The following is a 27014-nucleotide window of genomic DNA, read 5'->3' as shown; positions in this document are numbered from 1 at the left end:
AAAAGAATATCCAGACTTCACGTGGAAGTAGTTCCCAATCTCTTTTTCGCATATATGCAGACTACAACAAGGCAAAATAAATTATAAAAATCTGTGTCTTTTGCAAAGTTGGTACAATAGAGCTGGGCAGTGATCTGTTTACCCATCTCGTGAAAATCTGAGATTTTGAAAATTTTTCCCCAATACACGCTGGGATGAGAAAAGTAAAAATCTCAAAAAATTTTCAAACCAAAAACTTGGGGAAAAAAAAAAAGTCTGTTTGGGTCAACAGAAATACAGATATTTCAAAACATTTCAGTTTGATTTTGGCTTTTTTAAAAAAATGGTTCTTCTACTGTCATTTTGAATGAGAAAACTAGAATTTTTTATTAGAAAATTTCAAAAAAATTTCAAGTCAAGAAATTTGTTGAAATCAGCCCATTCCTACAAACTGTTTTGATGAATCAGCATTTTCCTGACAAAAAATGTTTCAGAAAAATTCCCAAACAGCTCTTCTGTATAACTTAGTGCAGGGGTGGGCAAACTTTTTGGCCCAAGGGCCACACCTGGGAATAGAAAATGTATGGAAGGCCATGAATGGTCAGAAAATTGGGGCTGGAGTACAGGGGGGAGTGAGGACTCTAGGGTTCCACGGTGGGGCCAGAAATGAGGACTTCAGAACATGAGAGGGGGCTCTGAAGTGGGGTGAGGGCTCTGGGTGGAGTATGGGCTCTGGAGTAGGGCTGGGGATTAGGAATTTGGGGTATAGGAGGGTGCTCTGGGCTAGGATCAAGGGGTTTCGAGGGCAGGAGAGAGATCAGGGCTGGGTAGGGTGACCAGATGTCCCGATTTTATAGGAACAGTCTCGATTTTTGGGTCTCTTCTTATATAGGCTCCTATTACCCCCCACCCCCAGTCCCGATTTTTCACATTTGCTATCTGGTCACCCTAGGGCTGGGGCAGGGGGTTGGGGTGCAGGAAGGGGTAAAGGCTTCGGCTGGGATTATGGGCTCCAGGGTGGGGTTGGAGATGAGGGGTTTGGGCTGCAGGAGGGTGTTCAGGGCTGGGATCAAGGGGATTAGAGGGTGGGAGTGGTATCAGAGCTGGGACAAGGGGTTGGGGCATGGGGAGAGACTCAGAGGTGCAGGCTCCAGGCAGCGCTTACCTCAAGCAGCTCCTGGAAGCAGCGGTATGTCCCTTCTACAGCTGCTAAGCAGAGGCACAGCCAGATGGTTCTGCACACTGTCTCGTCTGCAAGCACCACCCCTGCTGCTCCCACTGGAGCACCAGAGGGGGGCCATGCTGCGGCTTCCAGGAGCAGCATGAAGCGGCCTCACACTCTGTGCCCCAGCTGAAGCAGGGCCATACTGCGGCTTCTGGAAGCCATGTGGAGTGGCCCCCGACCCTGTGACTTGGTTAGAGCACTGGAGGGGGGCCATACTGTTTTGGGGAGCCACATGGAGCAGACTCTAACCCTGCTCCTTGGCTGGAGTGCCAGATGTCGGGCCATGCTGCAGCTTCTGGCAGCCACATAGTGTGGTCCCCAGCCCTGCTCCTCAGCTGGAGTGCCGGTGCAGGGCAATCCCTAGACCCTGCTCCCCAGAGGGAACTCGAGGGTAGTCTTAAAACGGCTGGTAGGCCAGATCTGGTCTGCAGGCCGTAGTTTGCCCACCCCTGACTTAATGGGTGGTACAGTTAACATAAAAGGAATATCTATGTTTACTAATATTTCAAGAACTTCTATAGTTTGATATTTTCTACACAACATGTTTTAATCAGATGAACAGTAAAGCAAACTGGGTGACCTTAATCTGGACTTGAAAAACTCACTCTCGCTCTGTGCGAGAAGCTTGCCCTGGCAAGTGACAGGGACCACCCCAATTTCTGCAGAATCGAAGCTTCCATTTTTAAACAAAATTAAGTGTCAGCACTTACAGTTGCAAAGAAGGCCTCCCAAAGGTGAACAGTGTCTATGGACACTTTCAGTGACTCTATTGCCATTCACAGATTGACTGAAAGCAACAGCATGAAATTGAGAACCTGGCTGTTGCTGGGCAAACCAATAAGCCGCACAGTTTGGGAGAAAGGGGAATGAAAAAAGCAAAGAATGGAATCTAAGAGAGATTAAGGGACATATATAGTACGTAGAAGAAACTTCTTTCATTCTATCATCTCCTCCCCCCAGTAGCCACTAACTAGACTCAAAAAGAGGAGACATCTCCCTTCTAGAAGCTAAAGGAATGGAGTTTCAGATTTATCTCACACCCACAAGCCAGAGGCAGATATGAAGAATAGATTCTCCTGCACAAAGGTAAAGGACAATAGGCTCATGGGAACTCTTAGCAGTTAGGGTAGACAAGAGGCTGGGCTCTTCATCAAGCTGTACCTCTCTGATCTTGTTGGAGAGGACCTTATCCCCTCTTATCTACCTGTGACTAGTAGAGGTCTAGTATCTTTTAAAATTCCCGCCCGCGACTAGTGACTTTTTCCCCAGGTTGCTGCTGTGGGAGAAAGAGGCAATCTGGAAAGATTCACAGTCCTGTTTAAAAGGTGCCATCTCCAGTGCCATCTCCGGTGCCTATGTTCCCAGAACAAAGACTGAGGATCCAGTGTTGACAATGCTCAGTTTTATCACAAGTCTTGCTATATTGGATATTTTTCTTTATTTCCCAGCTCCTGGAATTATGAATTTTCACTGAACCTTCTTTTCATTTAAAAAAAATGAAAGTAAGTTTCTAGCCCTTATGGTTGTGGAGAACAGCTTGAAAATGGGAACAGAGTGCACTGTAAAGCCTCAATACAAACGAAGGATCCAAAATTGATTAAAAAAAATAAATCATGATTTTAAGCCAATCTTAAGTTTTTGGAACGCTTAAGGTTGGCAATACTGAGGACCTGCTGAACCTCAGAAACAAGAGATTCAGACTTAAAAGCCAGAAATGAAATCTTTACCTTCCCACTTCAATTAGAAAGGAAGAAAGTTAAGTGTTTTCTAGAATGTTCTACAATGTTTAAAACAAGATCTGTTTTCCATAAAATTATTCACTAATGTCAAACATCATGACAAAAAAAAAAAAGCGGGGGGTGGGGGGAAAGGCGGTAATTATAGTCCTCAACTTTCAGCCTATTAGAGACCATCACAAATAAATTCAGGTGCTGTAGCTGAACACCTGTGTGTTCATCAGCTGGATAACTGATAAAAAGCGAAGAGGTAAATAAACAAATTTAGCATAACAAACGCTAGGAATGGCTTGTGCAGAAAATGACCTTATCTACTGAATTTGTCTAGTTTATATCCTAGATATATCTCATACTACCCCAAGCCACTGCACATGCATTAAATCAGCACAGGATTTAAACATGTACCCACGTTTTAAGGCAAGTCAATAAGGAATACATAGACTGTGAAAGAGAAAATGTTTTAGCAACTCTGTGTCAAAACATGTCAGAAATTATCTACTTATCTATGCAACTCAATCAAATCCTCTGCAGCTTCTGCAATTTCTCATGTTCCCCATCTCTTAGAAATTCGTCTTGAAAACAAATACTAATGACCTACTGAAGCATCAAAGGGCAAACACAAAACAACTTCCAGGTTATACACACATCAGGACCCACATTAATGTCAAACTGCAATATCCAGAGGAAAATATTTAGGCTGTAGGAGCTGATGGTCAATATAATTTCTATCAGCTCTAAAACAATAAAAAATGGCCTAGGTTGCAAGGCTAAAAATAAGCATCTGTCAAATGCTACTGGAATCAGAAGCAATTATGATAAATTTAGGCCTGCCTCCTGTTTGTACAGAACTGCCAAGTTTGAGGTGAGGTAAGAGAAAATATTTACTACACTGGCTGAGATTACCAGATGCTTTATTCAGATCACTCTGATTTGAGACTGTAAACTCAATGTTTAATTTGCAGTTGATTATATATATTTAGCACAGAAATACAGGACCAAATTTATCAACCACACACAGTAATAGCCACTGAAACAGGGCAAAACATTTGGCTCCTATAGGCAATCAACAGCATTTTTGAATGTGGCTCAAGTTCAAAGTTGCTCTATGGGACTTGATCCCCAGATACTGCCACCCAGCAGAATTTAATGTAAAAATTTACTGAAGAATAAACTAGGTCAACTCTACTTTACACACTCTGGTTTAGCAATAAAAAACTGAATTTTCTGAATAAAGATATATAAAGTTTGGGTGGCTCATGAAAGCTGTGAGATTTAATGCAGGTTTCACTCGTCATTCCTCAATCACAATAAATAGTCTGATGGGATGATGACCTCAGCATCCTATGGAGAAGATATGGTATGTTTTACAAGCAAGAATGAATTAAGACTATGGAGGACTCGGGAACAGCTATTTCAGGATAACACCCATTTACAGGCTACTCCCTGCCCACTACTCCAGTTCACTGATGTCAGTGGGACTACTCACATATTTAAAACTAACTTGTTAAACTAAGGTCCTAATAAGGCAAAGTGAAACATTTTGCCATTTTACATTGTATTTATCCAAGTAGAAATAAACTTGAAAATTAGTTAATAAATAATCTAGGAATAATGATCAAAAACACAAGCTAACAGCTTTACTCTAGTGCAGTGGTTCTCAGTCAAGAGTACACATACCTCTGGGGGTACGCAGAGGTCTTCCAGGGGCTACATGAACTCATCTAGATATCTGACTACTTTTACAACAGGCTACATAAAAAGCACTAAACTAAAATTTGATACAGATAATGACTTGTTTATATTGCTCTATACACTGAAATGTACATACAATATTTATATTCCAATTGATTTTATAAATATATGGTAAAAATGAAAAAGTAATCAATTTTTCTGTAACAGTGAGCTGTGACGCTTCATATTTTTATGTCTGATTTGTAAGCAAGTAGTTTTTAAGTGAGGTGAAACTTGGGGGTACTCAAAACAAATCAGACTCCTGAAAGGGGTACAGTAGTCTAGAAAGGTTGAGAGCCACTGTTCTAGTGCATGTTTCTTATTCAAAATTCATCCTTGTCGAATTTAGCACCTTGAACTTTAATTTGTTCCACTTCCACTCTTAAAGCAGTTGCACCAGCTCTAATGAAGAGTTTAAAAGACATTACTGACAGATGTTTAAAAAGTATACTCTAGCACTATTTTATGCAAGTTTTGATAAAGCCTGTATACTGCACTTCTTCTGTGAAAAGTAGCCACATCTGCTTAGGAGCTGCAAGATAAACACGTACGTAAACCAACAAAGAAACCAAGCTCTTCCTTTCTTACCTGTAGTTCATATCCAGTATCTTATGGTCCTCTAACACAATAAATCTTTACCATTGCAACATTAACACTTGACCCAACTTCAGTATAGCCTGATTCAGCAAGGTACCTAAGCACATGCCTAACTTTAAGCAAGTGAGTAGTTTCAATGAAGTCAACAGGATTATTTACACTGTAAGTCAGGCACATGCTTAAATACCTTGCTGAATCAGTTCCATCTATAGGCCCTATCTTTTAATTACGTATGCTTTTTTTGGCTGGTTTTCTCAGCATTACACTGGAGACTGAATTCCAGAAGTTTCAAGGCACCATTCCAACATCCTCCAGCAATAAATCAAGAAAATTAAAGCTCGGCCATCTGTCCCCAACATCAGCCACAAACCTACCTGCTACAGTGAAATTTTTAACACCAGTTCCAACTGCCCAGGGCCAAGGAAATCCTAGAATTCAACTAAAACAGTTTAATTACAGAAAAAGACTATACAGAAACTAGAATAAGTGATATCATTTGGGCTGCAAAATTGACTTCTATTGATGCTGCAGAAGCCTAGTAACCCTATGCAGATAATGAGTCCACTGCTTAAGTGTTCTGATTAAATGCAGGGCACATAAAGCAACATGAAAGAAACAAAAGCAAATCTTAGGTATGCCACAGTGAACTGTTCAATACAAAATATTTTAATTGGAGAACTTTTCCAGCACTATTATGAAAAGCTTCTCTCCTGCTGCAATACTTCTTAGACTAGAACTACTTCAAGTTTATAATAGACTAGCCCCATTCTAATCAAGCCCATACAAAGATTAACTCTTTCCTCCTAGATTTTCCAGATAAAGTTAATATATGCACAAGAAAAATGGCAACTGTCTAGTTGATGAAACACATAATTGCAATATGTCAACTGTGCCTCACATGAAGGAGATGCAGGAAAATCTTTCACAGCAGATACCAAAAAACTGTTCTCTGACTCATTTTTAAGATACCTATGGCTGTGAAAGATCCCTAAGTCTCAAAGTGGCTCCAGTAGGTTATACAAAATTCTACAGAAGTACATAAACATTTGGAGAAAGACAACATGTGAACTGAAGTATACGACCAGGGAGTTTAATGAAAAGTAGGCAATTGTGATATCGTAGAGTTAAACCCCTCCGCATAGCTAATAGAAACATACTAGTCTGAAGTGCGGGGCAGAGTATATTGTACATCAATGATAGGTGGGTATGGTTGTATGTTTGGTCAACAACCCCAACTCCAACACAAAAATAAAAGTTTAGTGGCTTTTTCCAGGGGGAACCAGAGATGGAAATATATGGAAAGTATTAATGGGAATGTTTGAGAGGGAAGGAAAGATAGATAGAAACTTCTTTTCAGCACTCTAAAATATAGTAGGTCAGACAGAGAACATCATCACAAAATGTTCACACTTCTGCTAATGGTGGAAGAGAGCTTTCCTCCCTGAGAGGGAGAAGTGGCCTGAATGAACTTGTGCTCCCAGTCCTAAGAGCTCACTTATTGATGCGTGAAAATGACCCCTAAATCTGTAAGGTTAATGGTTGGTTTTCCCCCTTCAGCAGGATGACAAATTAAAGTGACACAGATCTCAGTACTGTAAGTACCAACTATAAATTATGCATTTATATAGTAGGACTGATCAAACCACAGCTTGTAAGCTGCATGGCTCTTTTATAGTTCAAGTGTGGCTCGCAGAGTCCCTCATCTCCCTCTTCTACAACTACTAGCTTCTATACCTACCAGACTGGGGGGTTTGAAAAGGTCTTCTGCCCTGTGGAGAGAGGGGTCTCGGGGCTTCAGCTTTCCCCACAGGACTGAAGCCTCGGGCCCCAGCGCACCACAGATGCACGCACACACACACACACACACACGTGAGACAGAAGCCCTGAGCTCCCCTTGCCAGTTGGGTAAGCAGAGAATGGGGGAAGGCACAGGGGCTCCAAGCAACACTTTAAGAGAAGTTAAGCCTGGGTGAATCCAGTAGTGTGAGAGCGAGACCAATAGAAAGAGAAGCTCACACATGCGCATTATATCAGGAAATAGCGTTGTTCTGTATTCAGACATCATGCTGTGCAGACCTCATGTGCTTGTCATCTCCCTGCATTCTGCAGAATACAGGCTGTGTTTACTGTTCATAAATCTCAAACTATTCAAATGCAACTTAAGTGCTAACCTTACATTTATTTCATGGATGACAATGACGACATCTTCAAATTGTAAGAAAGGCAAGTATGAAGAAAACAGAAGTTTTAAGCCAGAATAGGAGGAAGATTTTGCATTCGCTGTTAAAGGTCACAAATGCCTGTGCCTTACCTATAATGCATTGCTCACTCATTACAAAGCAAGCAACTTAAAACATCACTATGAAATGAATAACAACTTTTTGTCTAAATACCCTCCTGAATCAGAATTAAGGAAAAACAAGTAAACGCATTAAAATTACGCCTAACCAGGTCAGACACTACTTTCAGCATTCAGTAAGGAAGCTGATATAACCAAAGCTAGTTTTGTTATGTCATGGAGTATCGCTCATGCTAAAGGTCTATAGTGCGATGGAAAATTTGTTAAAAAGAATATTGCAGAAGTGGTTGCAATTTTAGATCCAAGTAACACAATACTTCAACGACTAATAAAGCAAATTCCAATTTTGTGCCACACTATGGAAAGGTATTACTTCCATATCAATGCTGATGTTGTAAGCAAGATACAAAACAATATAAAGAATTCTCTAGCATTTAGCCTAGCAATCGACAAATCCATAGATTAAACAAGATAAACCACAACTAGCGATATTTGTTCACTATGTTTCAGCTGATGTAATTCTGAAAGAAAAAGTGTTGGACTTAGTGGCATTAAAAGAAACAACCCAAGGTGTTGACGTAAAGAACACACTTGACAAAACACTGACAAATGCCAATGTACAACTGGATAAATTTGTCACTGTTGCAATGGATGGAGTCCTGCCACGGTGGGGCAAAACGTAGGCCTTATCAGACTCCTGAAAAGCAATTCCAAATTTCCAGAGTTTCTCCCTGTTCATTCCATCATCCATCACGAACATCTCACAGGCAGATACTTCACGTACAGAAATGTTACAAAAAAGCTTTTAGAAATTGTGAATTTCATCCACTCAAATGGGAAGACTCATCGACAGTTTAAAAACTTCATCAAAGAATTGGATCTTGAAGGCAAACCTAATGATGTCTCTTTCAGATACAGACTAACATAGCTGCTACTCTGGAATCTTTCCATTGTGTTTATGTAGTAAAAGGTCAGGTACATTTATGGCACTAAATAACTGAATGTACAGGGATAGAGCAGGATGCTTCATTTTGTAGAAAAGGCTAAAGGCAAGACAAACAGAATGATCCCACCCAGATTCTAAGATGTTCCCACACTAAAGCACTTTCTCCTTTTAAAGCTGTTGCCTATAATCTTACTTGACCACAATAAACAGTTTTCTTATTTTTTAAATGTCCAAAGATTCACTTCAGCATTTAATTACTGCAAAAATCTGAATTACTTTCTGTACAACATTCCCGTGAACATCAATCAGCCTTGAAACGTTCTGCTAACTTTTAACAGTAACTGGGAGTTGCACAAAGAGCTCTAATGTATCCAAATAAAAATGCAGCAAGCTGCCAAGTACTGAATTTTAAGGTCTTACATTCATCATGTGCAAATACTTGAACTGACTTTCTAAATACCAAATTGCTTAAAACACGGCAATTCCTTTTCAGTGGCAACAGCAAAGCCAGCCCCCTGCCTTTCTTAGGAGTGCCAGTATTTTAACAATATCATGGTAATAATTCCAATATATCTCAGGCCTTTCTTCTGAAAATCAAGGTAATAGCAGTTCTATGTCTGAAGACAGGATTGAAAAGCGTGGGAAGGGTAGGAAGAGAATAAATTAGTGCAGTTAGTTAATTTTTAATTCTAAGTTTCTTTTGAGGTATAACTGCGGTAACACAAGTGAAAATTAGATCGGTCACTATAGACTCCCAAGCCATGGCTAAATTTGGCTGAAGATATGCTTCTTCCACATGTACAGTTTGGTTTTTTTTAAATGTATCAGAGGACTGCCAGTTCTGAGAAGACTTATCATATCTATTGTTATTCACACATGCATTTGAAAACTGATAATACAATCTAATCATTTTTCCACCATCATCCTTTAACGATACTTTTACTTCCAGATCCTTTTTTAAATTCTTATTTTAACATTGTTTCAAGGAGATTAAGTTGGTTTTCTTGGTGCCTGCAGGATTTACTGCTCCATCACAAATATCTCAGCCTCCAATATTCTGGTGGATTATCAGCATCCACATGGATCAGTGCAGGCAGGCAGAAGTCTGTCTACAGTCAAAAACGTAATTTTCTTTCCAATTTTGAGCAGATCTTTGGAGAGTGCTAAAAACTGCTTGTTAGAGAATACTGTGAGCCAGGGAAAATACTATAGAAATGCTACATTACCCTTTTATTTAACTAGTCAACTTGCAAAGGAAGAATCTAACCCTATTTTACACCTTCATTGTGTCTAAGGTTTAATGAAAATGTATTTCACTACCAAGTAATTTTGTCAAATCAAAAATTCATTTGAAATTTTCCACCTGTGTAATCCAACTTTGTTTTTTGTTGCTTTCTCTCTCCCTCCCTCCCTCCTTTTTCAATACAGGGCTATAATGGACGTGATTGCTGTGAAGCAGGCTCATGTTGCATGCAGGCCTTCATTTCAGCTCCACAGCGTTAGTCACAGTATAGTCATGCATCAGTACATCTTCACCTGAGTATAGAGAGAGATTTACTGATCCTCTACAGAAACACAGGATTTTTTTTATTCAAACTTCACTGAGTTCCTCATTTCTCTTGAATAATAAACAACCTTAACCCATATCCACATTAGGTTAATAATGTAAACCATTGCTCACATGCAGCTTATATTCACTGCAGTACTACTTATGTTTACATGAAACAGAACAAAGTATCAAACAATGTGTTCCATGGGACAATAGTCACTTAAGTCAACTTAATAGGATCTCAAACATGGATTAATTTTAATTAGATGGCTTGTCAACCTTCTGCACTGGGTTTGAAAATCTTCTTATCTATTTTCATTTGAACAAGACTCCAATCTGAAATTTGTTTTTCTGTTTAATTTACACACACAGAGCAGCTTGAATTTGCACTATAATGAACCCTATATTATCCGAGGCCTGGTCTACACTACGCTTTAAAATCGATTTAAAGAGCGTTAAATCGATTTAACGCTGTACCCGTCCACACTACAACGCCCTTTATATCGATATAAAGGGCTCTTGTAATCCCATTTCCTGTACCTTCCCGACGAGAGAGTAGCGTAAATTCGATATTAACATATCGATTACGTTAGTGTGGACGAAATCGAGTTAATTGGCCTGGGAGGTTATCCACAGTGCACCACTGACCGCTCTGGACAGCAATCTGAACTCGGATGCAGCGGGCAGGTAAACGGAAAAAGCCCGCGAACTTTTTGAATTATATTTCTGTTTGCCCAGTGTGAAGCTCTGATCAGCACGGGTGGCGATGCAGTCCCAAATACAAAAGAGAGCTCCAGCATGGACCGTACGGGAGATCTGGATCTGATCGCTTTATTGGGGAGACAAAATTCGTTGTGTCAGAGCTCCGTTACAGAAGATGAAATGCCAAGCGTTTGAAAAAAATCTCCAGGATACACAACGCTGCATGACAGTGTAACGGAAAGCCAAAGAAACAAATGGACGCTCATGGGAGGGAGGGAGGGGGTACTGAGGACTCCAGCTATCCACAGTCCCACAGCAGTCTCTGTAAAAGTATTTGCATATGGGTGAGCTCCCTATTGTCTGTAGGTTCAAACACAGTGTCTGGCGTGGTTCAGGGAATAGCTCCCTAGTTTCTTCCCCCCACCCCAACGTGAAAGAAAAGGGAAGAAATCATTTCTTGACTTCTTCAATGTCACCCTAATGGTGTACTGAATGCTGCTGGTAGATGCAATGCTGCTGCAGTGAAGACAGCATCCGCTCTCTCTCCCTCCCTGGTGGTAGATGGTGCAATAGGACGGTAACTGTCCTCTATGAAACCCTGAGTGCTCCAATGCTTTTTTAACTGAATATGGGGGCGCTGGGTAAGAAACAGGAATGATTCCTGGTCACTCCGAGTAGATAGGACAGAACGGCTAGTAACCGTCTTTATCAAGCAACTGGGGGCTGAGCTTCAATCAGCCCCCTCCTTCCTGGTGTAAAGAAAAGATTCTGTACTGCCTGGACTGTCACAGCAGCAGCATGCTGTGCTCCTCTCTCCCACACCGTTAATGTCCTGCTGGACTATCATCGCGCCGGAGGCTGCATCCCCTCATTTTATGTCACTAATCAGTGTTTTTTATTCCTGCATTTTTTATTACTGCATGACACAAATGGGAGGACACTGCCACGGTAGCCCAGGAAGGTTGGGAGAGGGAAGCAACAGTGGGGTTGTTGCAGGGCACCCCCTGTGAATACTGACACGAGCAGCTGTGCTCTCTGATCACCTGGTCCTCTAATACACTTGCCCCTTATTCCAGGCAGGACGTGACTCTATTTTTAGAAACCATAGGGAGGGATTGACTCGGGAGTCAATCCCAATTTTTGCTTTTGCGTTGCGCCCCAGCCGATTTCAGCTAGGGGCACTCATGATAGCAGCGGACAGTACAGAGGAGGAGAGATTCGTCATCTCATTGCCAGTTTACTCTGGCAGTGACGGTTACAAGAAAACTGGTACCATCTCTGCTATCATGCAAAGCAAGTGAAGCTGCTGTTGTACGCGGTGAGATGCGCCTCTTCTGTCCGCGGCATCCAGTTTACACACTACCGGTGCGGTAAGAAAAAAAAGTGACGGGCTCCATGCTTGCAGTGAACATATGGCGTCTGCCCAAGGGCAATCCAGGGAAAAAACGGCGCGAAAGGATTTAGCTGATGTTTTCCCGGAGAAGGAATGACTGACGACTTACCCAGAACCACCAGCGGACAATAATGATTCAACCAGTATTCCAGGGGTGGGGTGGAGCTGCGGGAACTTATGGGATAGCTACGGAAGAGCACCAACAATGCAAAGCTCAGAAATGACATTAGCCTCGGACCATGGACGCACAACGCCAAATTACTGTGCCTAGTGTGGCCGCATAAAATCGAATTTATAATATCAGTTTTATAAAACCGATTTTAGCTAATTCGATATTATCCCGTAGTGTAGACGTGGCCTGATACATAGTATACCTAGCACAGAGTCAGCCACAGATTTTCCCCACATGGTCACCACACAAGAACAGCCTGACACCATGCATGAGGTGACTGCTCAATTCAGAAAGCTTACTAATACTGTTGTGATTAGGTTGCTGCTTAGAGCATTTAAAAATAAATAAGACGACACTTATGGTCTTGCATTAATTTTTAAATTAGATAAAATTTTAACTGACATCTGGATAAGTTTTGATATATTTAGTAGGACTTTGATGCTGTAAAAAAAACTAAGCTATTTCACACACAAAAAACATTTAATTAATATCTCTTTTTCCTTCATTACCAACAAAAGGGCTGACTACCAGTAATTTATTTACTATCTTAAGAAACTAGATTTTTTTTGACTGGAGAGATAAAAAGTTATTTTAAATGTTAAAGGCTGCCAATATTGAGACAACAGCATGACTGAGGGTATGTCTACATTACACCCACTACAGCAGCACAGCTATGATGTGGCGAGTGGGCCAACATAGCACTGTAGCATAAATACTTCCGTAGATGTAGGAAGGGGTTTTTCCATCAATGTAGGTAATCCACCCCTCAGAAGTGGTAGCAAGCTCAAGGGAAGAATTCTTCCCTCAACCTAACCACATCTACACAGGGGGTTAAAAATTCACATAACGATGTCGCACAGGTCGCAAAATTTTTCACAGCCCTGAGCAACATAGCTAAGTCAATGTAATTTTTAAGTGTAGATCTAGCCTAAGATAATTATAATACCTCCCACTAAGTAAGAATACAGCTGAACCACAACATTACTTCAATATCAGAGAGTCCGCACCATTTTTTTTTTTTTTAAAGCTTATTCAGAAATAGTAGTGGATCTTTTGAAACATGTTCTCTCACATATTTACATAACAAACAATGAAATCCCAACAGGTCAGTTTTCCCCAGATTCACACCATTGTTCTTCCATTACCTCTTTTACTACACTCTGCTTTTGGCTGCATTTGAAAGTCTACTTCAAACTGGTAATCATAGTTCAATCTAAGACACTGTTTGTGCCAAAATGGTGTTGGAAATTGCTTTAGTTTTATTCAAATTGATTTTCAAATGTGGCCCTCTTTACACTGGCCACCTGAAATACTGACTTGACCCTTGAAGTCCCTGGGTACATGCATTAGAAGTCCCACTGGCTTCAGTACCATTATTCACATCTATGTATCTATAGGGCCCCATCCCAAGTGTCTCAAAACCTTTTTAAGTGCATGTTTTCACAATGCCTATAAGAAGTGAAGTACTACTATAATCCCATTTTACAAATGGGAAATTGAGGAACAGATACCAAGCAACTTGCACCACAGAAGACCAGATGACAGACTGATGACTAAAGCACTGCAATATACTATACAGAAGATCCAGATTCATAAAGGAATTCTTGGGCTATTGATTCGCAGGCCAGCTGGGTCTGACAGTCTTGAGGAAAGGAAATGCTCTGTTTTGAAGAAAGCAGGTACAAAATGCATCATGTTTATGAACCTTTACCAGTTTAGGTACTCAGATACTATTGTTATGGGCACCATATAAGAACAGGAAGGACTCATGCTCTGCCAGCTGTGGAGAGTAACAGTTCTCAAGAAGAGTGAGAAAAAGAGCAAGAGGCAGCATTAAACCAAAGCCAAGTGACAGCTCTTAATATCAGTTAACAGCAAGAGTCACTCCGCCAAGATGGCAAGGCCAGCTTCTCAAGTGTCACTGTCAGGAGTAACTGGAGAGCATCCAGATACCTGGGACCTAATCTCCAGAATAAAGTAGTATTATTACAGACTTCTGTTTCATTCTATAGCTTTATTTTTATATATATTCTCTGAAAACATCTGCTTAATGTGCAGTGGCAGTCAAAAAAGCTAACAAATGTTAAGAACCATTAGGAAAGGGATAGCTAACAAGACAGAAGATATCAGAATGCCTCTATATGAATCCATGGTACGCCCACACCTTGAATACTGCGTGCAGTTCTGGTTACCCCATCTCACAAAAGGTATGAGAACTGTACAAGGTACAGAGAAGGGTAACAAAAATGATTAGGGCTATGGAACAACTTCCACACGATGAGAGATTAAAAATATCAGACCTATGATAAAGGTCTATAAAATCATCAATGGTGTGGAGAAAATGAATAAGGAAATGTTGTTTACTCCTTCACGTAACACAAGAACTAGGGGTCACTCAATGAAATTAATAGGCAGCAGATTTAAAACAAACAAAATCAAGTACTTCACACAACGCACAATCAACCTGTGGAACTCATTGCCAGGGAATACTGTGAAGGCCAAAACTACAACAGGGTTAAAAAAGAACTACAGTAAGTTCATGGAGGATAGGTCCATCAATGGCTATTAGCCAAGATGGTCAGGGATGCAACCCAACGCTCTGAGTGTCCTTAGCCTCTATTTAGCAGAAGTTGGGACTGGACAACAGGAGATTGATCACTTGATGATTGCCTGTTCTGTTCACTCTTTCTGAAGCACCTGGCATTGGCCACTGTCAGAAGACAGGATGAGCTAGATGGACCATTGGTCTGGCCCAGTATGGCCATTCTTATGTTCTTAGATAGAAGCTATAGTAATTATCATCAACAACATTAGGCTGGAAAATCAGGTTAATATCAAAATTACGTTTCCTTTGGAACAGTTTAATGACAGGATCTGTCATGGGTAGTTTTATGCCAACCTGCTAGAAACTCAAAGAGAAGGATGCAATGTAGAGCCACTACATGTTTCCCCCACACCTTCCAATCTCTTTGAGGTGGTCAGGATGTATAGGGTCACTGATGCAGTACCAGGTTAATACCAAGTTAGATGTCAGAAATGGTCTAGTTATTATGCAGTCCTGCCTTGAGTGCAGGGGACTGGACTAGATACCTATTGAGGTCCCTTCCAGTCCTACACGTCTATGATTCTACGACACTTGCTAACAAGAGAGGCACACAGACTGCACTAGCCCTCCACAGACCATTAGGAAAATGCATTACCTATTGGCAGAGGTAACACTACAGGAATAAGTAACTGGGAATCAGGGTGGATAAAAATCAACGACTTAAAAAAAATCTGATTTTTTAAATTTAAATCAGATTTTTTTTTTTGGTAAAAATGCTTTTTGAGGAAAAAACCTATCTAATGATAGTTTTAATTAAGATATCTTTGAGCTATAATGTATCTCATCATGGAATAGGGATTATAAATTCTAATTCTATAGTATGAGACAATATATTCATGTAATGTTTAAGAAAAGTTTTGTAAATGAGTTCCAATAGTTCATAGATTAGGGACCCAATTTTATAGATTTAGGTTAATCTTTCTATCTACCAATGGGACTCAGTGCTCAGTCTAGAAGAGACCACCAGAGATACTTAGTTTTACAGTTCTCAAACTTGTGGATTTGTGTCTCCGGAGATAACATGCTTGTTAACAGCTAAAATGTTTTTAAATAAATAACATACAGAGGTGAGAAATAACAGACCTCAATTCTATTGTCCCTCTGCAAATTTGTGTACACAAAGTCAATCCCTTACCTCTCTCTGAAAGTGCAAAGTTTCAGAAAGTTCAGTGTATAGAAGATTGTTGGAGGCGGAATAGATCTGGACAAGGAGAAGAAGTCTGGAAAGAAATGGGAGAAAGGAGGGACAGGCAGTAGAAACAAAAGTGAAACTGTTTGAAGAGCATATTCCAGAAGTCTTGAGGTCTTTCTGAATGTAGCCTTCATTGATTTGAGATCTACCATACCATTCTCTCACTAGAAGGGAAAACCTATAATGGCAGCAGGCCATAAAAGAGACCCAGTTTGGGAATATTTTAACGAAGTTCCTCTACCTGTGCGTAAGACAGGCATGCGTGCAAAATGCAAACAGTGCAACAAAGAAATGCAAAGCCTTGTTGCCCGAATAAAACAACATTATGAGAAGTGTTCCTTCTCAGGAGGAAGCAGCGTTGAAGATGACGACAGGAACATGTCTGAACATTCAGGATCTTCAGGTTGGTAAACTTTTTTATTTCATACTTCTTTCTTAAGGACTGCCTGTCTTCCTTCTGGACTATTCTCAAATTCTCATATTTGAGCAAAAAATATAGTTACCACCTTATGGTACTATCATTTTAGATGCAGTTGTGATAAAAAATAAATAGCTGAAATAGGTAGATCTTCCTTTTATAATTTCACCTTTAAAGTAGTACTGAATATGAGTGAATGCAATGAGTAATACTAAATGAACAGTATGGTAATAATAATTAAATAACTGCATTGACCTATTTTGTTTAGGAAAATCCATTCTCAACATATAGGATTCTGAAGACTATCCACCTTCAAGATCACCATCATTTTCTATAGTTTCAGAGTTATGTGCCAGTGATAGTGTTTCAGTCACATCATGTATGTCACATAGCCATGGTATATCACAGGTAGCAAAAAGAAAAAAACTCCATCATCCAGAAACAACCGTAGATAAGTTTGTGACAAGAACCAGCAGATTACAAAAAGAGGTAATAGATGAAAAAATTGCCCAGTTTGTTTATGCAACAAACTCTCCATTCCGTATGATTAAGAACCCACACTTCATTACTATGGTTCAGTCATTAAGACCAGGATACAGTCCATCCAACAAAGCAGATGTTGCAGGCAAACTGCTGGATAAAGTGTATGAAAGAGAAATTGAGCAGTGTGCAAAAGGTCTAGAGGGTAAAATTGTTAACCTGAGTCTTGATGGTGGAGCAATGTCCACAATGATTCTATTGTATGCACTCTCCCGTCAGCATAATACTCCATTTCTGTGAGAGGCAGAAGCTATGTCAACGTGACATAGAGCCAGTGTGGACAGCACTTAGGTCGCTGTAACTTGCATCCTTCAGTGGGTGTCTTTTCACACCCTGAGTGACGTAAATTAGATTGACTTAAGCTCTAGTGTAGACCTGAACTAAGTCTGCTCTCAGGGCATACCAAGAAGGAGAGGAGAGGTGGGAGTGCGTGTGTGTGTCCGTCCATCCCCTAGCTCTCTGAGCTGACTGAAGTCATTAAAGGATTGTCCAAGGCCAACCAACATCAATGGTAAATCTGAGAAGACAATTGAAAACCCAATCACCAGAACACTGATACCTATAAACCAACAACCCAGAGGGTGGAGGGTTTCCCTGCCTCTCAGAAGATAAACTGAGCAGAGACTCCCAGCTCGAGAACAAAGGAGCAGGAGACGGGCGAATAAAGAGTTGGCTTCTGGAAGAAGCTTGGAGGCTCTTTCTCACCTGGGAACTGACTAAGGAAGGAAGTCAGTGAGAGAAACAGCCTGAAAATTGAGTTCACTACAGCTTGGCTGGTGAATTGCTCTGAACTGACCAGAATGGACAATGCTTTAACCTTTATTTCTCTGTGTTAACCTAAGGACTTCCAGTTCTGTGTTCCAACTAACTAATAAACCCTACTATTCTAAAAATGCTGCTTCAGCATCACTGCAAATACTGGGTGAGGTGCATTAGTTCTAAAGACTGTACAAGGTTCTACAAGGAGTATCTCAGGCCTGGTCTACGCAACAGAGTTGGGTCGATATCAGGCACCTTACACTAACCTAAGTTTATAAGCATCTACACTACAATGTTGCTCCTGCTGATCTAAGTCACTCACAATACCAATCTAATAATTCCACCTCCGTGAGAGGCATAGCGCTTACTCACAGGGTACACATTGTGATGACTGTTCCAGCTGTCAGACCCAGGTGGGTGACAGTCCAGAGCCCCTGGCATCTGTCAATGCCCCATACCGTCAATTAAATCGGTGGAAGTGCTCCTCGGGAGGACGCACATCACCGACAGATAGAGGAGAGTGTGGACATGTAAAATCGATTTAATTACTGCAGTGGCTGTACATCAATGTAACTTAAGTTGACTTAATTTTGTAGCATAGGCTTGCCTCTCTTGGAGACATTGAGCCGGGCTCACGGTGTGAAACAGGAGTAGTGAAAGCCCAGAGGTTCAGTCTCAACAGGTGGTGAGGCTGCTTGATCTACCCTGAAGGAAGGGTGAGATCTCTTGGGGGTCTGGCACACTGACCAGGATCCTCCAGGAGACTGTTCCAAAGGTGGAGACATAGCACTGATCCTGTGGATCTGTAACAGATGGTCTACCAATGAATACCTGTCCTGCTCTTACCTCCCATACAGTACTGATCAGGGAAATTCATTGCCAGAGTGAGGAAATTTGAAGATACCCTCCGTTAAGAGCAGATTAGTTCTAGTCATAACCAATACCAATCCACAAGGATCTGTTCTTATTTCAGCTTTACCCAGTTTCTCTGGATGCGCAGAATGCCTGACAATACTTTCTCTATCAGGGCTTGAGTCTTCGGCAGACTACAAAACCATTTGAGGGTAGGAGTGGTGGTTTTGGTCCAAAGCTGACAATTTGAGGCCTGTACTGTCAAGTGCAAGTCTCCAAGTAGGAGTAGGGTGGGGCAGAAGGCAAGGATGGGAGGGAGGAACCTGAAATGGCTTCTCTTCTAGTCCCCCTGCTAGAGGGCATTTAGAGAATCTCCTTCAGTTACTATTAATCTATCCTAAATTATGAACAGTGACAAAGGGGAAAAACATAAACCCTTGCGTACCCCATCCAAATCCCAGAAAAAGGTTAATTTTTCTGACCACAGCTGCACTTGTATTACTTGCCTGCCAGAGTTTGGGCTATTCAATAGGGCTTCGGGTTTTTAGGGTTTATTTCTGAGTGTTATATAAATGTCCAAAAACTGAGGGTTTTCGGGATTCGTTGTATGTATACTGTAAAAATAATACAGTCTATCCATTATACATTACAGTAGTATATATTGTAATGAGTAATGTCTCTGTATGGGTTCTTAGTGTGTTTTATCAAGGTTCTGTTTCACATTAAAGCACTGTAAGGAATTTTTAGTGAGTGCTAGTAGGGTCTGCACAGACCAATTACCGTGCAACGCATTAGTGTGCTTTAAAAATCACACCTCCATAGGGTATGCATTACTGTTTTGTACAGACAAGACTTTAGATACAAGTAGCCATTGGTGTTTAGCTAATAAACACCGGATATTTTTTTTAAACGTACCAGGGTGTTTTATGAGTGTTTATCAGTTAAAACTGAAAATCAGAAACCCTACAATTAAAATATTGATATCAGTCCAGCTGGAGTACCGTCATACTTCACTATTTTCACAACCAGAAGCTAAATGTGAAGAACAGATCATCTGCTAATGCCATCAATGTGTCACTATTAAAAAGCTTCCCATCATCTCTTTGAAAGTTCATTGCAGGATAACACCATCCAAAAATAGCAAGTACTTTTAATATCTACATGAATAACAAGTACATTCTGTAAGACTTTACTATCTCTGGAGAACAAAGCTTTCTACTGTTTAACTAGTGCCAAGCTGAGCTGAAGACTGCCTTGAACCAATCTGTACCTTTTTGAACTGCTAAGGAGTCAAGACAGCTTTGGAATTACCATACACAATTTACTGTCTTCTATTTATCTGAACTGATGGCTGACCTGCTGAACAGTGAAACAAGAGAACAGCTGCAGTGTCTCCACACAATTTAAACTGGCATACACAAAGACATTCAAGTATAAAGAAATTGTAAATCAACCCAAGCAATATTTTGCTGTCTGAATCCTCTCTTACTCATCTTTGTTACAGCACAATGTTTACATCAGAACACTAAGATTAACAACCAATCACATTTGCTCAACTCAAACTTTCTTAGATTGTGCTATATTACCTTTTTTAACTAATTCAGTATAACCAATGTTCCCCTCCCCCTCAAAAAGCAGTACATGTGGGTATGGAATGAAAAATATTGGATCGTTCTTCCAGTGTAAAAACAAGCTCACAACCCCTGAGATATTTAGAAGACATTCTACTAGCTTTAAAACATTTTTTGTTCATCCAGCTCAGAGCCTATTAGCTATTCTGTGCATAGACATCTCAATTATTTTGAGCCCAGTGTCAAAGCTCCAACAGACATTAAAAGGAAGGGGAAAAGCTACTACTTTGGAATGCTATCATAAAGCAAAAATGCTGCAATAGAAGTGATCCTTAAAGGTTTATGTGCAATTCAGTGTTCCTTAAATTTTTGTAGTTTGCTAGAAGCATGTTCACTATAAATAGTTCATAGAAAAATGAAACTGAGATAATAGAAAAAGAAACCAGTGTTCAGAGTCTTATTTCAAATAAAGTTTGCATTAAAAACAATATAATATATTTTAGCAATAATGTAAGGATGTGCATGCAATCTTCTTAGCGTATGTGCAATGTGCCTCAGGTGGCATGTGACCAGGATTCATCACCAATTTTGGTCCACTGATTGGATCATTGGCTTCTCCAGCCTGGGCTGGGTACTGACAGGGAGTCTGACACGAATGCTGATCCATTCACCCCTGTGTACGCAATGACAGGGAATATAGCATGCACTCAGTACAGTCTCTCTCTCTAAAGGAAATTGAAGCCCACATCAAACCACTTATATATATTAGAAAGACCTTTTAAGACTGAACCATCTCTTAATTTGAAGACCAGTACATGAATCAGAATGCTCACCCCTGCCATAAAAGTTATGTGACATCACAAGAGTGAGTTTTGCACACAACAGACAACTCAGCCTACAAACTTAACCCAGTTGTGAATTTAACTGTAAACATTAATAAAACGTCAACCCATAACAATAAATATTGATGAGAAACGATCTGAAAGGGAGACAGAGAAACTGAATTAGTCCAAACAAAAAGGCCTACTAAAATAATTCAAGGCCTGTTTCAAAATCATATCTGGTAAACAAGAGAAGTGTGGAATCAGAAATCAGTGAACCAAAACTGATGTGTTAGAAATTAGGCTATTCGGCCCATCAATCCCCCTTTTGGGGTCCTTAAGGGAAGACTTTGAAATACTGGCTACATCACCATCATGACTGCCACCATCTCCTGGGATGCTGTGTCCTTTTCCTTCACCACCTTATTTCTTCTCTTACCTATTCCTCTTTTTTTTTTCCTTCTGCCTACTAAGAGTCCAGCTTAGAAGGCTAAAACACTATTTTGTAACACTACTGCAAGCCTGTGACCAGAAACAAGCAACTAAAAGCAATGCTCTCAACAGCCCAATGCTGATACAAGTTACCAGATCTTGTCCAGGCTGATAGAAACATGTGCTGTGCCTGTGTTTCTCCAGCACTGAGGTTGCAAGTGAAAGTCAACAGCAGACAGAAGCTGTATTTTCCATCTTTGTTATTTTCTTCTCTTCCCTTCCCTTTTTTTTGTGTGTGTGTGCAACAAAGACAGCGCCAGCCCATCTTACTAACTTCCCTTTTCCCCCCGAAAGAGGAGTTATTACCATCTTTTATCTAAAAGACTGTCAAACAAGGGGGAGGGGGGCAGTTTCCTTCTAAAAACTATTGCCAGCTGAAGGGAAAGGGAACAAGGGATGTTGAAATGAAAACCTTACTTAATACTTTACATTACAAGTGCTTTAACTGTTTTTCCTTCTTTTCTGTATCTTTAATAAAAAGTTAACACTGATTTTCAACGTTGTACTTGCCGTGGTACTAAGCAGGCTGAGGTCTCTGCATGCCAAACCCTGAACTTTGTTTAAAACTGTTTATATTGGACAGTCACTGGTTTATGTTAACACTTTTGGCCCTTCTAGTCCATCTAAATAAAAAATTTGTGAACTGTTCACAAAACATTCAGTTCCTTCAGTGGTAGCAACAGAGCTGATCATCCTCTCTAAAAGCTTCCCCAAAAGCAGCTGCCAAGCTCATCAGCTAGGACACTTACAATACTTTACGCCAGTAGTTCTCAAATTGATTTGATTGTGCCCCCCCTTCTTTGTGTCTGTAGTAGTTTATGCCCCCCATCACCCCCACCCCCAAAGTACATATACCGATAAAAAAATAAATCAACATGCAATTCCCACTAAATGTTAAAAACAATAAGGCATTGATTCAAACAGAGTAATTTAAGTATATAGTAATGTGTATTTTAAGTGAGATACCTATTGTTGGGGGGGGGCAGTATTGTCACCCTTACTTCTGCGCTACCTTCCAAGCTGGGTGGCTGGAGAGCAACAGCTGCTGGTTGGGCAACCAGCTTAGAAGGCAGAGGCTCAGACTCATAGACTTTAGGGTCAGAAGGGACCAATATGCTCATCTAGTCTGACCTCCCGCACAAAGCAGGCCACAGAATCCTACCCATCCACTTCTATAACAAACCCCTAACCTATGTCTGAGTTATTGAAGTCTTCAAATTGTGGTTTGAAGACCTCAAGCTGCAGAGAATCCACCAGTAAGTGACCCATGCCCCACGCTGCAGAGGAAGGCGAAAAACCTCCAGGGCCTCTGCCAATCTGCCCTGGAGGAAAATTCCTTCCTGATCCCAAATATGGCAATCAGCTAAACCCTGAGCATGTGGGCAAGACTCACTAGCCAGCACTCAGGAAAGAATTCTCTGCAGTAACTCAGATCCCATGCGACCACAGAACACTGGGCATACTTACCTGCTGATAATCAAAGATCAATTGCCAAAATTAAGCTATCCCATCATACCATCCCTTCTCCATAAACTTATCAAGCTTAGTCTTAAAGCCAGACATGTCTTTTGCCCCCACTACTCCCCTTGGAAGGCTGTTCCAGAACTTCACTCCTCTAATGGTTAGAAACCTTCATCTAATTTCAAGTCTAAACTTCCTAGTGTCCAGTTTATACCCATTTGTTCTTGTGTCTCCATCAGCAGCAGTTCAGAAGTAGGGGTGGCATGGAATATACAACTGAATGAACACATCCACAGAATTTGCTCCTTATGCTCTGACCAACCTGTGAAATATGTATGATTTCTCTATGATTTAAGTAGACCCCTATTCACTGCTGTGGGTAAAATGTACACAGTTTGTTTCCCTTAAAGCTTCTCAAGCCCCTCAGCCTCCTAGAACACATTCCACACACTCCAGTTTGAGTACCTCTGGTTTACACAGTATTTTGCAGCCCGTGGGACCAAGCCTCCCAGCCCGAGTTGACAGATATGGGATAGCAGGGTTGGCACTTGCACTCCAAATATAGCTGTGAAGTTACAGCTTTGGCTGGAGCTTGGGCTCTGAAGCCTAGAGGGATGGACTTCAGAGCCAGAGCTACAGTCCAAATTGCAACTTCAAAGCACAGCTATATTTAGAGCATGAGCACAAGCCTTGATAGCCCAAGTCTATCAATCTCGAGGGATTCAAAAAGCTGTATAGACGGTCCCTTAGGGGCTTCTCCCATTTCTACCCTTCACTTCCTTAGCCACACATTGATGACTGCACTATACACTGAACAAAGGGTCAGCAGTCCACATGAGTAACTGTGCACGAGATGCACAAAAAGGCAAAATTAAAAACCAAAGTTCACACAAAGGTCAGTCTGACTTCACAAAAGTGATATCAATTTCTTGCATAAGTTCATGCCAGGTACAAGGCCTCCCATTTGGAAGCATTAATATTAGCTGATGTCACTAATTCTATTTACATTGTTTTAGTCAAAAAAAACTGTCAGAGGCAAGTGAAGGTATTGCAGGTATCTGTTTTGATAGCCATGTCCAAGGGTAATATACCACTGACTCACGCTCCACAACGTCTGTTAGTCTATAAGGTGCCACAGGATTCTCTGCTGCTTTTACAGATCCAGACTAACACAGCTACCCCTCTGATACTTGATACCACTGACTACTACTGTACATAAAAAAGGAGAGTGTATTAGGAGCACCTTGTGAGCACATGGTAGCACAAAGCTTTACCGTTTGGCAGGTTAGAACGACTTGCTATAACTTTTTCAAGAGCAGCATGGATTCTCATCTCAGGATGGGAGCCAACTCTGCTGATGGTAACCCTGCAGATTTCTTTAAGTTCAATTGGAGAGTATGGTTAGAGGAATGGCTCAACCTCTGTGACATTCCTGTCCAAGACAAGAAAGATGTTTAAAGCCTTTTCATGGGTTTGGAGAGCAACTATGACTTGAGCTCATGAGAAAGATTGAGCTAATGCAGCTGTTTTCAAGCTTTAAACCTAAGGAGACTTTCAAAGCCAATTTTTGAGCTGTTAAGAGTGCTGGTCAGAGTCCAAGAGGACTCTTATGAGACTCCAATTCTCCAGGACATCATCTGTAATTGCAGGCCCTTACTTTTAAGACATGCTTGTTTATATTGTGACTCCATACATCTATACCAGCAATACATTATTTTGGACCTTGACTAGAGATGCTGAGATAATATATTCATAAGGGCAGACCCACTCCTGGGCAGATTGATATTACAGAATATTGAAGAGGTAAGAAATTATAAATGCAGTTTAGACACCAAATAAATTCACCTTAATGTTTTCTTCATGCTGAGAAGCTATTTTATTGCCCAAACAAGATATTAAATTGCTCCCTAATAAGGTTTGTGCTTCTATAATTAACGATAAATGCTAGAAGAAATTATCCTTTTGCAGCAATTAAAACCCCTTGCAGCAGAGTGAACTCTATATCAAAGTGGACTGCTTACCAGTGTTTGAATGAGCATGAGAAAAACTATCCATGAGCGGAGCCTTTATTTAAACTTCATTCATATGTCGGCAGAAACATTTTAATTAGGTAGGGTAGGGCAGGGCCTGTAGCTTTAAGGGGAAAAAAGGTTTCCAATTCCTCAGTGTAATAATATATTTATTTGGCTTTCTTCATCCTTATTTTGGGGTAGGGGATGGCAGGAGAAGATTAACACTGGCAACCCAGCATTAAATTTTTACATTCCTCATGCTTCCACTGTAACACAAACCAAAGACTATTGTATATTAAGGCCTCAATTCAGCAACAATTTAAGCATATGAATAGTCTCACTGCCGTCAGCAGTCCTTAAGCACTCTACATAAATTCTTCACTAAATCAAAGCCTTAATGCTTTAAAAGCCAATTTAGTCCATTTTTTCCAGTTAACTTCCCCTCCCTTCAATGACTGCTGAGTCATTTTGATGAATAAGCCTCCCATATGCTTTTGAATATTTGAAGCTTCGTAACAAAAAACCCAAGTAACTGGCTCTGCATCAACTGTGCTGCACTATACTCTAAGGCTTGAAGATGTCTAGCAACTGAGGCTTTGTGAAAGAAATCCATATATCTGAAACTACTAGGACAGTTGAAACTGAAACTGTTCCACATGTAAAAATGACTATCCCTAAGTCAGAGGAGAAATGACCCAAACTACCTCTCTGCATATGTTCATATTTAGAAGTAGCATCTGTGGTATGATTCCAACATCATAACTCCAACATCATAACCCAAGAAGAATGAAATGTCAAGTTTATGGAAAAGAAAATTCACTATAAAATGAAAAAGACTTACAAATATCCACCTCAAAAGGACAAATGGTCTGAGGAAGAATAATATAGCATTAGAGAAATATGAATTAAGTTTGGGATAATGAGAAGTGAGGCTTTCTGTTCAGTGTTTGAGATAAGGCTCAGTCTATTTCTAGTTCTCTGTTCCAGCTGTCATTTCAACTATGAATGTTCTTAATATAGTGAGTGCCATAAGATATGCAGTGTTACCTGACTAAAAACATTCTTAGGGACAGTGACTTTGCATGTAATGACGTGCATCTTAAAGAGAAGATTTATAATGGATTTCAATGCAACTGGAAGCAAGCATTTAGAAACAACACACAAAAAAAGTTTGTAACAAGAAAGGAGATGACAAGCAAGCAAATCATGTGACTATATAAAAATCAGAAAACATTAAACAAGATACCTCTACCTACAGTCTAGGCCAGTGGTCACCAATCGGTTGATCGTGATCTCTGGCGGAACAGCGGGACTGCCGCAAAGACAGGCTCCCTGCCTGCCCCAGTCCCCTGCCACTCCTGGAAGTGGTCCTGTGGGCGGGAAGTGGGCGGCCAGGGGGCTCAGCGTGCTGCTCCTGCCTGCAAGCACTGTCCCTGCAGCTCCCATTGGCCGGGAACAGGGAACTGTGGCCAATGGGAACTGTGGGGGTAGTGCCTGCAGAGAGGGACAGAGCACGCAGCCACGTGCCCCCTGCCACCTCCACAGGGGCACATTGGCCTCTTCTGCAAGCCGCATGGGGCCACGGCAGACAGGGTGTCTGCCTTAGCCTCACTGTGCCGCTGACCGGGAGCTGCCCCAGGTAAGTCCTGCCCATCGGGAGGCCGCACCTCAACCCCCAGACCTGACCCCCACCCCAGAGCCAGCACCCTGGACCGCTCCTGGACCCCAACATTCTGCTCCAGCCCTGGGCCCCCTCCTGCACCCAAACTCCCTCCCAAAGCCTGAGCCATCCACCCCCACGAGTGGTCTAGGCAACATCAGATGAATTGAAGTAGATGCCCACAAACTCTCATTCAGAAGCAAATGAGGGCTATGAACTGTTCCCTGTCCTTGATGAAGGGACTAACAGGGAACATGTAGTGTTAATTTGGTCTGATATTAAAATGTCCATTTGGAACACAA

General features: G+C 41.0%; 1 protein-coding gene across 1 annotated transcript in view; it reads right to left on the bottom strand.

The window, feature by feature from the left end:
• Positions 1 to 27014, bottom strand: part of VCL (vinculin) — a 120789-nt gene that overhangs the window by 81456 nt on the left and 12319 nt on the right.

This window comes from Chelonoidis abingdonii, chromosome 15 (assembly GCF_003597395.2).
Source record: "Chelonoidis abingdonii isolate Lonesome George chromosome 15, CheloAbing_2.0, whole genome shotgun sequence".
In the NCBI taxonomy this organism is placed as follows: Eukaryota; Metazoa; Chordata; order Testudines; family Testudinidae; genus Chelonoidis; species Chelonoidis abingdonii.
The sequence above is the reverse complement of the archived record's forward strand: the minus strand, read 5'-3'. Positions and strand labels throughout refer to the sequence as shown.